Source organism: Capsicum annuum, chromosome 10 (genome assembly GCF_002878395.1).
Source record: "Capsicum annuum cultivar UCD-10X-F1 chromosome 10, UCD10Xv1.1, whole genome shotgun sequence".
Classification (NCBI taxonomy): Eukaryota; Viridiplantae; Streptophyta; class Magnoliopsida; order Solanales; family Solanaceae; genus Capsicum; species Capsicum annuum.
The window spans coordinates 67,120,675-67,135,886 of record NC_061120.1 but is presented as its reverse complement, the minus strand read 5'-3'; the positions used below and the strand labels follow the sequence as shown (position 1 = coordinate 67,135,886).

The 15,212-nt window shown below is 36.4% G+C and overlaps 1 non-coding gene across 1 annotated transcript; it reads right to left on the bottom strand.

Moving 5' to 3' along the window:
- Positions 1-2,667: 2,667 nt before the first annotated feature.
- LOC124888335 lies at positions 2,668-2,771 on the bottom strand. The gene has a single exon (XR_007046460.1). It is a non-coding gene; the product is annotated as a small nucleolar RNA R71 (small nucleolar RNA).
- Positions 2,772-15,212: the final 12,441 nt, after the last annotated feature.

Below are 15,212 nucleotides of genomic sequence, written 5' to 3'. Positions count from 1 at the left end.
TAGACCAAAATGACCCAAATTAGGAAATGACTATTAGGTGGAATAAGTATAGCCGACAAGACATTTTATGTTCAAAGGCCCAATCTTGGGTCATTCATTTTAAAAATGGTCATGTGGTATCTTTTTCCCTAAATAAAAGGAATTGCTTGAATGGTAACCACCCTTCATTTTTTGTTAGGAAATTGTGGATTCAAGTCATCTAGGAAATAAAAAGGGTGATAGATCCTATGAAGTGGTAAAACAAAAGGATTTTTTCAAAAATAATATAGCCCATCTCATCATGTTGTACCAATAGTCATATTTTCAACTTACATTTGCATAGTCAATTTTTTCAGCTACAGTATATATGTTTATACATTCAATATACAATGTATCAATCTTAATAAACAAGAATGGATGATTTTATATGTATTTATATATTTAAATGTCATTATCTATACGTGTTTAACTAATTTTGAGGATAATTTGGTGTGCTTAATAAAGTATAAAGTGTGTATATGTGTATTTATGTGTCAAGCTACATGTTTAGAGTGTTTAAAGGGCATTTGAAACAAGTCTATAGTCAAAAGGAACAAATAGAGTTTAGACGAGAAAACTAGTTAAGCTAGGCTAAGCTATGCTTGTTCTAGTATACTTTGATGAGCTCTACTGTATTGTATGGACTAATATATATTATGAGGTGTTGTTGGAGACCATTGGAGGAGCTATGAAAGCTAAATTAATCCTACAATCAATCCACAATAAGTGGGGAAACAAGGAACAAACAGATGAGAAGAAGAGAATAAAAATTAGACGAACCCTCAACCTGAGAAGGGGGCCTTGCGTCGCACCCCCATAGCATAGGAAGGTCCCTTGCGATGCACCCCCTAGTGATATGGCACATTACCTTGGTCATACTATAGGCTTGTTTTGCACCACCCTTGGCCATGTGATTGTCTATGTGACACAATCCCCCCCCCTCCGAATGTCTAAAAGTTAGTTTGCCCCTCCTCCCCTTCCCGGATGTATAAAAGTTGGTTTTTTCCTCATTTAAGTTGGGGGAGAAGTTTTAAATGCATATGTTTCATATGGGGCAGCCTATGAAGGACCTAAATCACTAAATAAGGAGTACTTACTCAGATTCACAGGATATCTTTGGAGGCTACACAAATTGAAGAGGGGAAATAGATATCAAGGAGCTCAAAGTAGGGTTCTTTCTTTTCTTAATTTTATTTCTTGTAGTATGAATTTATGAATTCATTTATAGAGATTCCTTGTATGAATATAAGTGTCTAAATACCCTCTTTCTAGGGTTGAGGCTACAATATGATTATTTTAATTGTGGTTTATTAGTCTATTAATGTGTTTATCAAGTAATGTGATTATTCTTGTGCTCATGTTTTGCTATTCTAAAGAGTCATGAACATTAGAATAAACCCAAGATCCAAAAATGATTGACCATAGAAGTGGAGAAATGGAATGAAGAACGTAGAAAGTATGGATCATATATTTAATTGATTAAACTCTAATTGTTAAAGGATGATTTGCGAATAGGATAGAGATACCTCAACACCACACTTGGTTAATGAAACGAAAAGATAACTTAGTGCATCAGAATTAAAGAATCACATCCCCTCTCAATAATATCGTTGTGAGAATAATTTGGGTACATGACTTAGAGGGTGACATTCCAGAGTCATGTTGACAAACTTATAAATCAATAATCACAATAAACGTAAACACCAACTAAAAACCGTAGTTATGTATGAAAGTGAAGTAAATAACTCAACCCTCAGATTCTCCAGATATTGTTTATAATTCAAGTTTCATATCATTGTTATTTCTATTATTTAGTTTATAATAAATAAAACTCAAACTCTTCTTGGTTGAAAACGGCATTTGTTTAACTTAAATAATAATACTAGAATTAGATTATTTGCTAAACACCAAGTCCCTGTGAAATAGATATTTGACTTGCAAGAGTCACTTTACAACTTTGGTGACCACGTACACTTGCGTGTACGCTTGGGTGCAATAATTTTTTGGAATCATTAACGGGGACTTGAAAAATTAGCAACCTACTACTTTTTAGTCTTACTACTTTATTTGATAAGTGCTAACAATTTGGTCTTAGCTACTGAAATTACAGGAACAAGGTTGAATATTAAGTAAGCTGACAAGGGAAAGGGATTTGTTTGAACCATATCCCGAACCTGAAAGATGCTTGCCCTAGATGAGGAGAAAAGCAACACTTCTCTATCCAATTCTATAATTTTAATAGGACGAGACCATTCCTGCAGCAATGGGTGATGAACAACCAACCCGTAGGACAGTGCCTAAAGTGGCAATCCCACTCGCAACCAATGTGACCTCCAGTATCTAAAAAATAGACGAGTGAGGTCGATTTGAGCTTAAGCAGAACATGGTGCAATTGTTTCACAGTAGTGGGCAGTTTATAGGTTTGCCATATGACGATCCAAAGGTTCATCTACAAAACTTCTTGGAGGTCAGTAGCATATTTATTTCCACTGGAGTCTCCACAGATTATATGAGGCTCACGTTTTTCCATTCTCACTGTTGGGGGAAGTAAAGAAACAGTAGAAGGTAGAACATTAAAACTCAATCACAATTTAGCTTGACTTGGCAAATAAGTTTCGCATTCCATTCTTTAAATCTAAGAAAAATGCAAGGTTAAGGAATCAGATCTTAAGTTCAAAGCAGAAGCCATAAGAAAATATCTATCATGTATGGGAGAGATTCAATTCTTTTCTCAGATATTACCTGCATCACCTATAGACAAATAAGGTATTGGCTCACACTTTTATTGAAGGACTTGACCATAACCCAAAAGTTTTGCCAGATTAAACTACAGGTGGTCAGGCTTTGGAGAAAACCAATGATGATCTATATACTATCATCAACTATTTTGAATAATATAATCCAAAATGACAGGGTGATTATGTATAAGTATGGTGAAGAATCCTGCAGGTATGATCAGGGCGGATTGAATCACAATATTGGCTGCACAATTGGCCTCATTTTATATTCAAAATGATGACTCAGTTTAACAAGTTGAATATGGATCAACCTTAGGCCCAAGTTAATGCAGTTCAGTAGGTTCAGACTTGGTGTGAAATATTGTATAGTAGTGGTCACTCTACAGACTTTTGTAGAGAAAATCATGAATCGATGAACTTTTTTTGCATTGCACAAAGAGGTACTCAAAACTATCATAATGCCTACAACCAAAACTGGAAGAGTCAGCCCAACTACTCTTGAGGCAATAATCAGGTTAAACCTTAATAGTTTTAGTAGTATCAAGGTAGTTAAAATAACACTCAAGACGGCAATATAGAAAAATAAATAGTTGTAGAAATAAAAAATCAACAACTATCTTAGAAGAATTTAGAGACGTAGTTGGGCTAGTTAGCTAAGGTAGAAAACACAGGACCTCAAGGAGATTTACCTAGTGATGTGGAAAATCCAAAACAGGTGATGGAAATCACCTTAAGGAGTTGTAGAGATTTGGTTTATGCGCCTCTACAGAGAAAACATAAGGTATAAGCAGAATTGAGCATATCTAAGCAGATAGAAAAGCAAGATGAATCCAAAGAAGTTGATAAAAAAGGAAATTTCTAGTACCCAAATGAAAATATGATTGAGCAATCTTAAGACAAACCACTACCATCATTCCCTTAAAAGATTAAGAAAGTCAAAGACGAAACTTGTCTTTAAGAAGTTCTTTGACATATTTTGAGAACTTCACATTAACCTTTCTTTGTTAGAGTTTTGTAGGGAATGCCCAAGTATGCTAAGTACTTGAAGTATGTGGTGGCAAAAAAAAAAAATTTGGTGATATTGAGACTATATCACTTACTGAAGAGTACAATTCTATGGTTATGAGAAAGATGCCCAGAAAGCTAAAGGATCCTGGGAGTTTCACCTTCCCAATACAAATTGGTAAAACTGATATTGTTCAAGCTCAGAGTGATTTGGGGGAAAAAATCAACTTGATTCCCTTTTAAGTGTTTAATACTCTTGGTTTAGGGAAGCCTGGACCTTGTTTAGTTGTGATCACACGATAGACAGAACTAGAGTGGTCCCTAAAGAAAACATAAGGATATTCTTATTAAGGTTGGTAAGTTCATTATTCCTACTAACTTTATTGATATTGACTAAGATGCAGATGACAGGGTACCAATCACATTAGGACGTCCATTCTTAGCTACTAGTGGAGCATTTATAGATGTTAGGAAAGGACACACTCAAGATAAGATTAAATAATAAAGATATGGTCTTCAGAGTGTGTAAAACACTCAACACACCCTCACACTACAGATATCTATGGATAATCATAATGATAAAAGTGGATGAGTATTGGGTGAAGAAGAGCAAAACTCTCATTACCTCTTTAAATTCTCTCATGGAATTGAACAAAGTAACAAATAAGCCTAAGCTTGAAATACTAGAAGGAAACCTTGAAAAGGTGAGTGTAAGAAAAGTTGCAAACCTTGAGAGTAAGAAATTAAGAGGTCAGAAAAAGAAGGAGAAAATGAGCCCCATAATGGAGGAAGAAGATGAGAGAATGTGGATGATGAGCTATGATGAGAATCATGTTATGATAATAAATCAAACGTTGCTTAGGAGTCAACCCAAGTTAAGGCATTTTTTTAATTTTTCTTAGTTTCACATTAGTATCACCTTAGATTTTTTTTTGTGTAAGTGTTAAAAGGTTGAAGAGAAGTTTAGTACCTAATATCTTCGCTAAGAAGCTTGGAAAAAAATAAGTGTGGGGTCCTGGACCTCCTTGATGAATATGATGCTACTAGCTAGGCCTAGAGCCCTCAGGGAGTATTCCTAATCCTTGTTCTTTGATTTATACTTTGGGGACAAAGTATTATTTTGTATATGGAATGAGAAGCTTTCAATTGTTTAGTGTGACGTGCGTTATAGGATTGTCATTTTGATTTATTTGCAAATTTTTGACCAAATTTTAAAAAAATTACAAAACTTTTTTTCTTTGTTTCTTTTTAATTTAATTTGGTATCTGTTTAGTTGAGGCACACTTCGGCCATCCCTCGATCTTTTTTTTGATTCCTTTTTTAGAGAGAGTCTTTTGAACCTAGTATCCCTTTTTATTTGTAGGAGTAATTTTAAACCTTTTTGTCATTAGGAAGAAATAGAGATACTCTTGCTAGGTAATATACATGATTACATGATGCAAGTAGGTTTCGGATGTGGAAGCCTATGTAAAAAGTGGATAACTTCTGTGAGACACCTAGGCTTTTTTATATGACTCTTGTGTGATAATGGCTTAATTTTAAATTCTTGCAGTTGCTTGGTTGAGAGTCTAAAGAGATCCTTATTGATTTGAACATATGGAATGTGTGTAAGGTTTTTATTGTAGTCCATATTTGCAAATTAATGTCTAGAACATGCTCGGTGTGTTTGTAAAGAGAAATAAAGAATGATGACTTTAGGAGCTGATATATGCATTTCTTTGATAGTCATGATTGATACCTTCTTTATCTACCTTTTTTGAATGATCTTAAGAGAAAAATTGATCAAAAGTAAATCTTCCGTTGATAGCAAATACTCTCTACTAAAGATGTGTATGCTAGCTTAAACAGATGGGACAAAATAAAACAAAGATGGGAAGAACAAAATGGTGAAATAGGGTGGTTAAAGATGAGTTTAATGTCTGGTATGATTTATTGAAGGGTTTAGGGAAGATAGTCTATACTACTTCCTAGAATAGTTTCTATCCATCCCTTAGCCTATATTGTTATCCTTAAAGTCCTACTTTATATTGAGCTTTGATATTCTGATATTAGTGTAGTACTATACTGAGCGAAAGCTTATGATTCATTTATGTGACATGTGAATTCTTGTGAGAGTGAACGGAATTTGATTCTTACACCTATTCTTGTGATAAATTGCACATTTGTGAGTGAATTAAGGTGACTCACTTGAGGTAACGGAGCATGTTTAATGATGGATAGGTGACTTATATGATCCTTTGTTGAGTAATGTACATGAGTTTTCCAAGTTTTTAGAGTTATTTCTTGAGACTAAGAAGTCTTGAAGTATTTTTCAATTGTAATATGACATGTTTAATGAAGAACATTCTAGTCATGTAGTCATTTTAGCTCTAGCTTAAGAGTCGTGGTTCAATTAGTGATGTTATAGTTTTCCTTGGTTGTGCCTAGGATAACTTAGGGATTTTTATGAATTATAAGATGCGTATTTGCTTATTTGTGTGCTAAGTAATGTTTAGAGTATTTAAAGGATATTTGAAACAAGTCAAGATTCGAATGGAGCAAATAGAACTTAGATGAGAAAACTAGTAAAGCTAGCCTGACCTATGCTTGTTCTAGTGTACTTTGATGAACTCTCTTGTGTAGTAAGGACTAATGTTTATTATGATATATTGTAGGATACCACTTGAGGAGCTATTGAATCTAATTGAAGCCTACAAACAAGCCATAAGAAATATGGAAACAAGAAACAAATAGAGTAAAAGTAAGGAGATTGTACAAGATTCAGTAGTAAATAGAGTAAAGAAAAAAATGCTTACTTGGATTTGTAATATAAGTGAGGGACCTAAAACCCTCTTTTAAGCACCGAAAAATAGAACCATCCTATTTACAGGAGAATGCAGTTGAAAAATAGTATAAACAAGGGAAGAAAGGTTGAAGTTTTAAGGAATGAGCTAAGTCGATGGAGTATATTAATGGAGTTAAGTGAAGCAAAACACTCACTTTTGAGAGCTGTTAATAGTAGAAATCATGGAGCTTTCAAACAAAGAGTTGATGATCCATAGGACCAAAAGCACAAATTGAAGGTTGAAGATAGCCAATATCTTCAATTTGCACCTGCAAGGAAGCTCAAACGGCGGAGAAGACTACTAAGTCCATTTATGAAACCCTATGGACACTTATATAGTAGAGAAATGAATAGAAGTGGGTCAAGTTTTTTCATGGTCTGATGTTATTAGGCCCAAACATGGACAGATTTTTGATGGGTTGGTCCATCCTTGTAATTATTTTTTTCCTTTTATTGCTTTATTAATAAAATCTCATATTAATTTAAAAAAAGGGGAAACAAGAAATAAGCGAACGAGAAGAAGAAAGCAAAAATTGGATGAATCTTTACCCTGACGAAGGGGTCGTGTGCCGCACCCCCATAGCATGGGAGAGGGACTTGATCTACATACTTCTTTGATCATGCTACGTTCATTATCCATACCCCATATCCATGTGATTATCCTTGTGGTGCAACCCCCCTCCCCGGACGTCTAAAAGTTGATTTCACTCATTCAAGTTGGGCACAAAGTTGTAAATACATATGTTTCATATGGGGAAGCCTATGGACGAAATAAATAACTATATAATGAGTAATTTTCCATATTCACAATATATTTTGTGAGGATACACAAATTGGATAGGAGAAGTAGACATCAAAGAGCTCAAACTAGGGTTCTTTCTTCTTTTACTTTTCTTTCTGGCAATCTGAATATATGAATTCATTTATGGAGATTCCTTGTATTAATATGAGTGGCTAAAATCCTATTTCTAGGGTTGAGGCTACAACATGATTATTTTACTTATGATTTGTTAGTTGGTTAATGTATTTATCAAGTAATATGATTATTCTTATGTTCTTATTTTACTATTTTAAAGAGTCATAAACTTTGAAATAAACCCATGTCCCAAAATAAATTAACCATAGAAGTGGAGGGACAGAATGAAGAATGTAGGAAGTGTGGATCATATTTTTAATTGATTAAACTCTAACTGATAAAGGGTGATTTATGATTAGGATAGAAATATACCTAAACACCCTACTTGGATAATGAAATGGGAAGATAACTTAGTGCATTTGAATTAGAAATTCACATTCTCACTCAACAATGTAGTTGTGAGACAAATTTGGGTAGATGGCTTAGAGGGTGAAATACCCTGGGTTTAGACCCTTAGAAAATTTCTTAGGTTTTAGATTCTAGGCTACATAATACTTGTAGGTACCAGTCATACAATGGGGTACGAATGGTATGCTTTGGTCGTATGCAAACCAGTGATGGTTGGTGGGTTGGATTGATTTTTGAAATGGATACGACTTAGTAGGTACGAGTCGTATGGTTGGATACAGGTCATATGGTTTGGGTTTTTCCTTTACTTAATCTGAGACTTAGTAACTTAACTTTGATCTGATTACGAGTGGCTCACCATGTGTCATATAATAGGGTACGAATCGTACCACTGACTTGTATGGTAGGCATTATTCAAACTTTCTTTGATTCTATTCTTCTAGGTATATGGTTTAGGGGTACCGATTGTATGGTTAGGTATAACTTGTGTTGGGTAATTCATATAGTGGATAGTGTTGGGTCCAAGGGGGCATTCTAGGGTACGACTGGTGGGTAACACATATAGTGAAGGGTAAGACTAGTATGGGAGAGTCATACCATCTGACGGGACTTTAAAACAGTTTAAGTTAGAGGTAATCTGAATATTTCCACACTTAACCTCTTAAGGTCCAATGACTTATATCACTGTTGGGATATCATTTACCCTATCATTATAATCTTAAATACTTAGAAACACTCTCCAATTCTCTTTAAGGATCTTGGGTAAAGAAGGTTAGGGTTTAATCTAAAAGAGAAATTTAGGGCTTTTTGGGTGATTTCTTTCCGTCATCTTAATAATCTAAGGAATTTAAATCCTTCCTCATTATTAGTTCCAACTGAAGGCATGATTTATACAATGTTTTCATGGTATGATTATTATATGGTTTGGGGTTTTCAAAAATATTTTGGGGTTTTGGTATTACATGCTTAGTTATGGTTTTCCATGTTTTAATTATGTAATTATATGCTTTCATGGTGGTTTAGACAATTGATTGCATGGGAATGATTAATAGCTAATTGGATTTGGTTTTTGAAACACTATGCCCCCAACAAATTTGATAAAATGCCTATGATAAAGCTTTTACTATATTATGGGACTTTTAATAGAACTATTGCACGGTATGGTTTGGTAATAGAACCCTAAATGGTATAAATAGTTTGGAATGGTTAAATTGTAAGGTTTGGTGGTAATAGTTAAGGTTAATTAAACTTCCTTATGGGTAACAAGGGAATCCCCCAAGTAAATATTTTAACGAACAACTGGTGGGGTACATGGGATTCTTCTAAGAAAATATAATATTGGAACTTTTGTAGGATACACAGGATTCCCCCAAGTTAACTTGATAATGTAATCTATGGGTACATGGGAATCCCTTTACATAAAAAGGTTGGTGGAGGACATTTCTTGCAAGCTATAGTCGGTATGACGATACCACTACTAAGCCTTAGTTAAAAATAATAGAATAATGGTTTTGTTGGATGATAATGGTTTTAATTGGGCAATAATGGTGAGGTGTAATAGCTCACCGTGAAGGTACGAGTCCAATGAACGGACACTGGAAACTCATGTTTTCCTACATGAGGGTTGGTCATAACAACCATATATGATACTGTGAGGTACATTGTAATCCTCTAAGTACACTGTACATATATATATGAAGAGCAAAGGGTACTCGAGAATTCATTACTCCTATGGTATCTCTAATTTGTGCGGCTACACGTATCGGAGCCCTTTCTGGGGGTTATACTGGACCCATATAGCCCGTGGGTGGTTCTAAGATGGTTAAGCTACACATACTCAGGTTAATGGTTTTAAAGGCATGCTAAAACTGATCCCCTTTCCCGGCATGGTTATATATATATATTTGTTTTGTACGCATATGGTTGGTTTACTTGGTTTTACTAGATGGTATTATTTTATCCTTATCCTGAGTTCATGCTAGAGTTCACCTGCTAACCCATTTTCGGGCGGCTATATCCCCACGCAATGTAGGAACCGACTATTCTACTTCTTCTGCATAGTGATAGAATTTGGGATCAACTATTGGCTTGAAGTGGTGATATTCCATATTCCAGAAGGCTTCATTTCATATCAGAGATGTCTTTACATACTTGGTTTATTTTATGGATATTGTTTTTTTACTATGGTTCGGGGCATATCCCAACTCGATATTATTTTTCTTTTGGTTAGAGTCTTTTGTGACTACTATCGGTTGGAATGTGTGGGATCAATATTGGTGTAAGCCTTAGTATTGGCATTGGTATTAGGGATGATACTATTGAACTGGATTTATGATTGTTCCATTCTCTTATATTATGTTATGGGCAGGAACTTTGTTATTATTTGGTTGTTGGCTTATGGTTTTGGTCTGGTAATTTGGTTATTGGTTGGGCTTCGGATTGTTGGACTCATTTGGGTTGGTCATAATAATAGACCTATCCTAGAGTCTGGGTTTGTGCAACTACACTATCTTGTTATATATCAGAATTCATCCAACTCAAGGTATGCACTTGGATGGTTGGGTTGGATATTGGGGGCGGTTCTCAGTCCTGGTTGGACTTGGGATGCCTATTACAACAAGGCCCCGAGTTAGGTCGTGTCAAGTTGGTATCAGATATTTATGTTCATGGTCAATTAGGAGTCCAAAAGCCATGTTGAATAGCATCTCTTTTAAGGGTGTGTAGTGCGCCACACTCATAAGGAAAAGGCTACAAGACATTTAGGAATGTTTCACTTTCTAGGTATTGTATTTTCAAGCTTAGAGACTAAGTCCTAGAATATTCTCTAATCATGGTTTGTTCACTTTTCAGAGCATGCCTCGACGATCTTAGACTCAAGAAAACTCTTCTGTCACAACTGGGGACAATATTGAAGGGACACGTACTACTCAGGGGATCCATACTCGATCTAGGGATCCCGTCCCTAATTTTTCTGGAGTTTCACCAGTTGCTACTAGTCCTCCTTAAGATGATGTGACAAATGCAAAATTTTGTCAATCGATTTATGTTATTGCTCAGTTGGTTGGTGCTCAGACTGAGCAGGATGCATCTGGTGTTTTATCTACTAAGGCTACAAGAGATGGCCAGTTTATGAAGATGAATCCTCCTACTTTTACTATCATAAATATGGAGGAGGATCCTCAGGGTTTCTTGGATGAAATGGAGAAACTTTCAGGGTAATATAGGCCACAAATGTAGAAGGGGTGAATTTTACTGCTTACTAGCTTAAGGATATATCGTACTAATGGTATGACGAGTGGGATAGGGTGAGAAGTGATGTTGAGGAGTCAACTTTATGGGATACTTTCTCTAATATTTTTCTAGATAGCTTCTTTCTTCAAAAGTTAAAGGAAGCAAAGATGGAGAAATTTCTCAATTTGAGACAAGGAAAGATGTCTATCAAGGAATATGCCTTGAAATTTCATTAGCTGTCAAGGTATGCTCCGAAATTAGTGTCTGATATGAGGGAAAGGATGAGAAAGTTCACTTTGATATTATCTCGGGATTTGATCCTTGAAAGCAAGACAACATGTTGATCAAAGATATAGACCTTTCTAGGTTAGTGGTTCATATGCAATAGGTGGAGGATGAAAAGAGAAAACAAGCTGATTTGGGGGAATGGTGGGGTAAGAAGTTTAGGTCTTCTTAACAAGGTGGTGGGAAACAACAAGGTGGCCAGGATGGAGGTAAGTGGCCAAAGAAGAAGTGGGGGAGTTTTAGTTCCTTCTCTACAGCTAGTGCTCCTTACTCAAAATAGTCTGATGATAATCGCCAGTAGAGTGGCAATAATTTTCAGGAACAGGGTGCCCAATCTTAGGCAAGTGGGGCTTAGTCAGCCTTATTATGCCCTCCTTGTCGATTCTGTAGTAAGTTACATAGGGGTTTCTGTGATGAGAGGAGGGACAGGTGTTTCAAATATGGTCAGCCAGGTCATATGCTCAGAAACTATCAGTTGGTAAGGGTTCTTCGGATGCGAGTAAGGCTACAGTTGCTTCATCTTCTGCTCCTACACCAAAGGGTGCTACTTCTATAGTTATTTCTACTTCTGGTACTGGTGCAGGTCGGAATAGGTTATATGCTCTTGCTACTCAGCAGGAATTTGAGGCATCACCTGATGTCATTACTAGTATCTTACAACTCTTTTATCGTAACATGTATTGTTTACTTGATCTAAGGTCTACTCTCTCTTATGTGACCCCATTTGGGGCTGTGTATTATGGTTTTGATCCTGAGGTTATTTTGAATCTTTTTTCTGTTTCTACCTTGGCAGGTGACTCTATGATTGCTAAAAAGGTCTATAGCGGGTGTGTGGTATCTGTTGGTAGTAAGCAGACTTTGATGGACTTATTTTAACTTGATATGGTGGACTTTTATGTTATTCTAGGGATGGATTCGTTACACTCTTGTTATGTATCTTTAGATTGTCGGACCTGTAAGGTTGTCTTTAGGTTCCTTGGTGAACCAATTATTGAGTGGGAGGGTGGCTCCCTAGCTCCTAGGAGGAGGTTTATTTCTTATATTAGAGCTTGCAGATTAATCTCCAAAGGGTGTATCATCATCTTGTTTGAGTTAAATATTCTAACTTGAAAACTCTGTTTTACATTCGGTTCTGGTGATAAATAAGTTTCTTGAGGTCTTTGTAGATGATCTTCCTGGTGTTCCTCCAGATAGGGAGATTGAATTTAGTATTGATCTGGTTCTGGAAACTCTTCCAATATCTATTCCTCCTTATAGAATGGCTCCGGCTGAGTTGAGGGAACTCTAAGAGCAACTTAAGGATCTTTTGGATAAGGGTTTCATCCATCCTAGTGTGTCCTCTTGGGGTGCATTGGTATTATTCGTACAAAAGAGGGATGGTTCCCTTCGGATGATGCATTAACTATCAATAATTGAATAAGGTAACGGTTAAGCAAAAGTATCCTCTTTCGAGAATAAATTACTTGTTTGATCAGTTGCAAGATGCCAAATTCTTTTCTAAGATAGATCTTCGATTTGGGTATCATAAGCTTAAGATTAAGGAGATAGAATCCCTAAGATGGCTTTTTGCACTCGATATGGGCACTTTGAGTTCTTGGTTATGTCATTTGGTTTGACTAATGCCCCGACAGCATTTATGAATTTGATGAACAGGGTTTTCAGGCAATTTTTGGATCATTTTGCCATTGTGTTCATTGATGATATTCTGGTTTTTTCTAAGAGTGAGGTGAATCATACCAATCACCTTCATATGGTATTACAGACCTTAAAGGGTAGCAGTTATATGCCAGATTCTCTAAGTGTGAGTTTTGGTTGAACGCTGTAATTTTTCTTGGTTATATTAATTCTACTAAGGGGATCATGCTGGATCCACAAAAGGTGGCCTAGACCCACGACTCCAACTGATATTCAAAGATTCTTGGGTTTGACTAGGTATTATAAAAGGTTCGTGGAAGGTTTCTCGACGATAGCTGCCCTATTGACTAAGTTGACTCAGAAAAAGGTAAAGTTTTCTTGGTTGGATACTTGTGAGGGGAGTTTTAAGAAGCTGAAGGATAAGCTCACTTCGGCTCCAGTTTTGACATTGCCTGAAGGTACTGAGGGGTTTGTGGTTTATTGCGATATGTCCCGAGTTGGACTTGGTTGTATTTTTATGCAGCATGGTAAGGTTATTGCCTATTCTTTCAGGCAGTTGAAGGTACATGAGAAGAATTATCCTACTCATGATTTAGAGTTTTTAATGGTAGTTTTTGCTTTAAAAATCTGGCAGCATCATTTGTATGGAGTGCGTGTGGACATCTTTTCTGATCATAAGAGTCTATAGTATGTGTTCACTCAGAAGGAGCTAAATCTCAGGTAGAGGAGATGGTTGGAGCTTCTCAAGGACTATGATATGAGTCTTTACTGCCACCCAGGTGAAGCTAACGTAGTTACTGATGCTCTTAGCAGGTTGTCTATAGGGAGTTTAGCTAATGTGGATAAGGAGAAATAGGAATTGGTAAAGGATATTTGTTGTCTAATCTGGGAGTTCATCTCTTAGACTCCAAGAAAGGTGATATGATGGTACAAAAAGTGGTTCGATCGTCTCTTGGTGTAGAAATCAAGGAGAAACAAATGCTAGATACCATCTTGAAAAAAATCAAGAGTAATATTGGTGGGAAAAAAGTGATGGTGTTTGAGACTAGTGGTGATGGTACCTTTAGGTACCAAGGGAGGTTATGTGTTTCTAACGTTGATGGTTTGCGACAAAGGGTTTTGGTTGAGGTGCATGAATCGCATTAGGTTTTTTATTCTGGTTCGACAAAAAGATATCATTATCTCAAGGAGATGTATTGGTGGAATGGTATGAAGAGGAATGCGGATGATTTTGTGGCCAAGTGTATGGTGTGCCAAAAATTCAAAGTTGAGCACATGAGGCCTAGAGGGTTGTATCAGGAGACTGATTTTCCTGAATGACAATGAAAGATAATTAATATGGATTTCATTATCGGTCTTCCTCGGTCTTGGAACCAATTTGATTCGATTTGGGTCATTGTGGTTAGGATGACAAAGTCTGCTCACTTTTTGTTGGGGCGAACTAACTTTTCGGATGAACCCTATGTAAGGCTATATCTTTATGAGATTGTAAAGCTGTATGGGGTACCTGTTACAATTATTTCTGATTGTTGTACACTATTTTCACCTTATTTCTAACGGTTCTTTCAAAAAGGATTGGGCACTAAAGTTAGTCTGAGTACTGCTTTTCATCCGTAGATTGATGGACAAGCAGAGAGGACTATTTAGACATTGAAGGACATGTTTCGGGCATGTTTGATTAATTATGGTGGCAATTGGGAGGTGTAGATCTCCTATTAGGTGGTTTGAGCTTGGTGAGGCAGATATGTTTGGCTCGGATTTGGTTTATCAGGCTATGGAAAAGGTAAAGGTGATTTAAGATAGGCTTAAGGATGCCCAAAGTCGCCAAAAGTCCTATGCAGATATATGACGTAGAGACTTAGAGTTTGAAGTTGGGGATAAGGTGTTCCTAAAAGTATCAACCATGAATGAGTAATGCAGTTTGGTATAAAGGGGAAAGCTCAGTCCTCAGTATGTTGGTACTTTATGTATTTTTGCAGAGGGTTGGTAATGTGGTTTATGAATTGGAGTTACCTTCACCACGTCATCAGTTCGAGCCTGATTATCCCTAAGCCCAATGTGAGTTTTTCTAGTTGGATTTGCTCCCCCGCCGTCGTTCAATGAGAATGGATAAGAGGCTCGTGGGATTGACGTGAGGGGGCAGGGATGGCTATATTTCTGGGAGCGAACTCCGGGCGAATATGAAGCGCATGGATACAAGTTATGCCTTGGA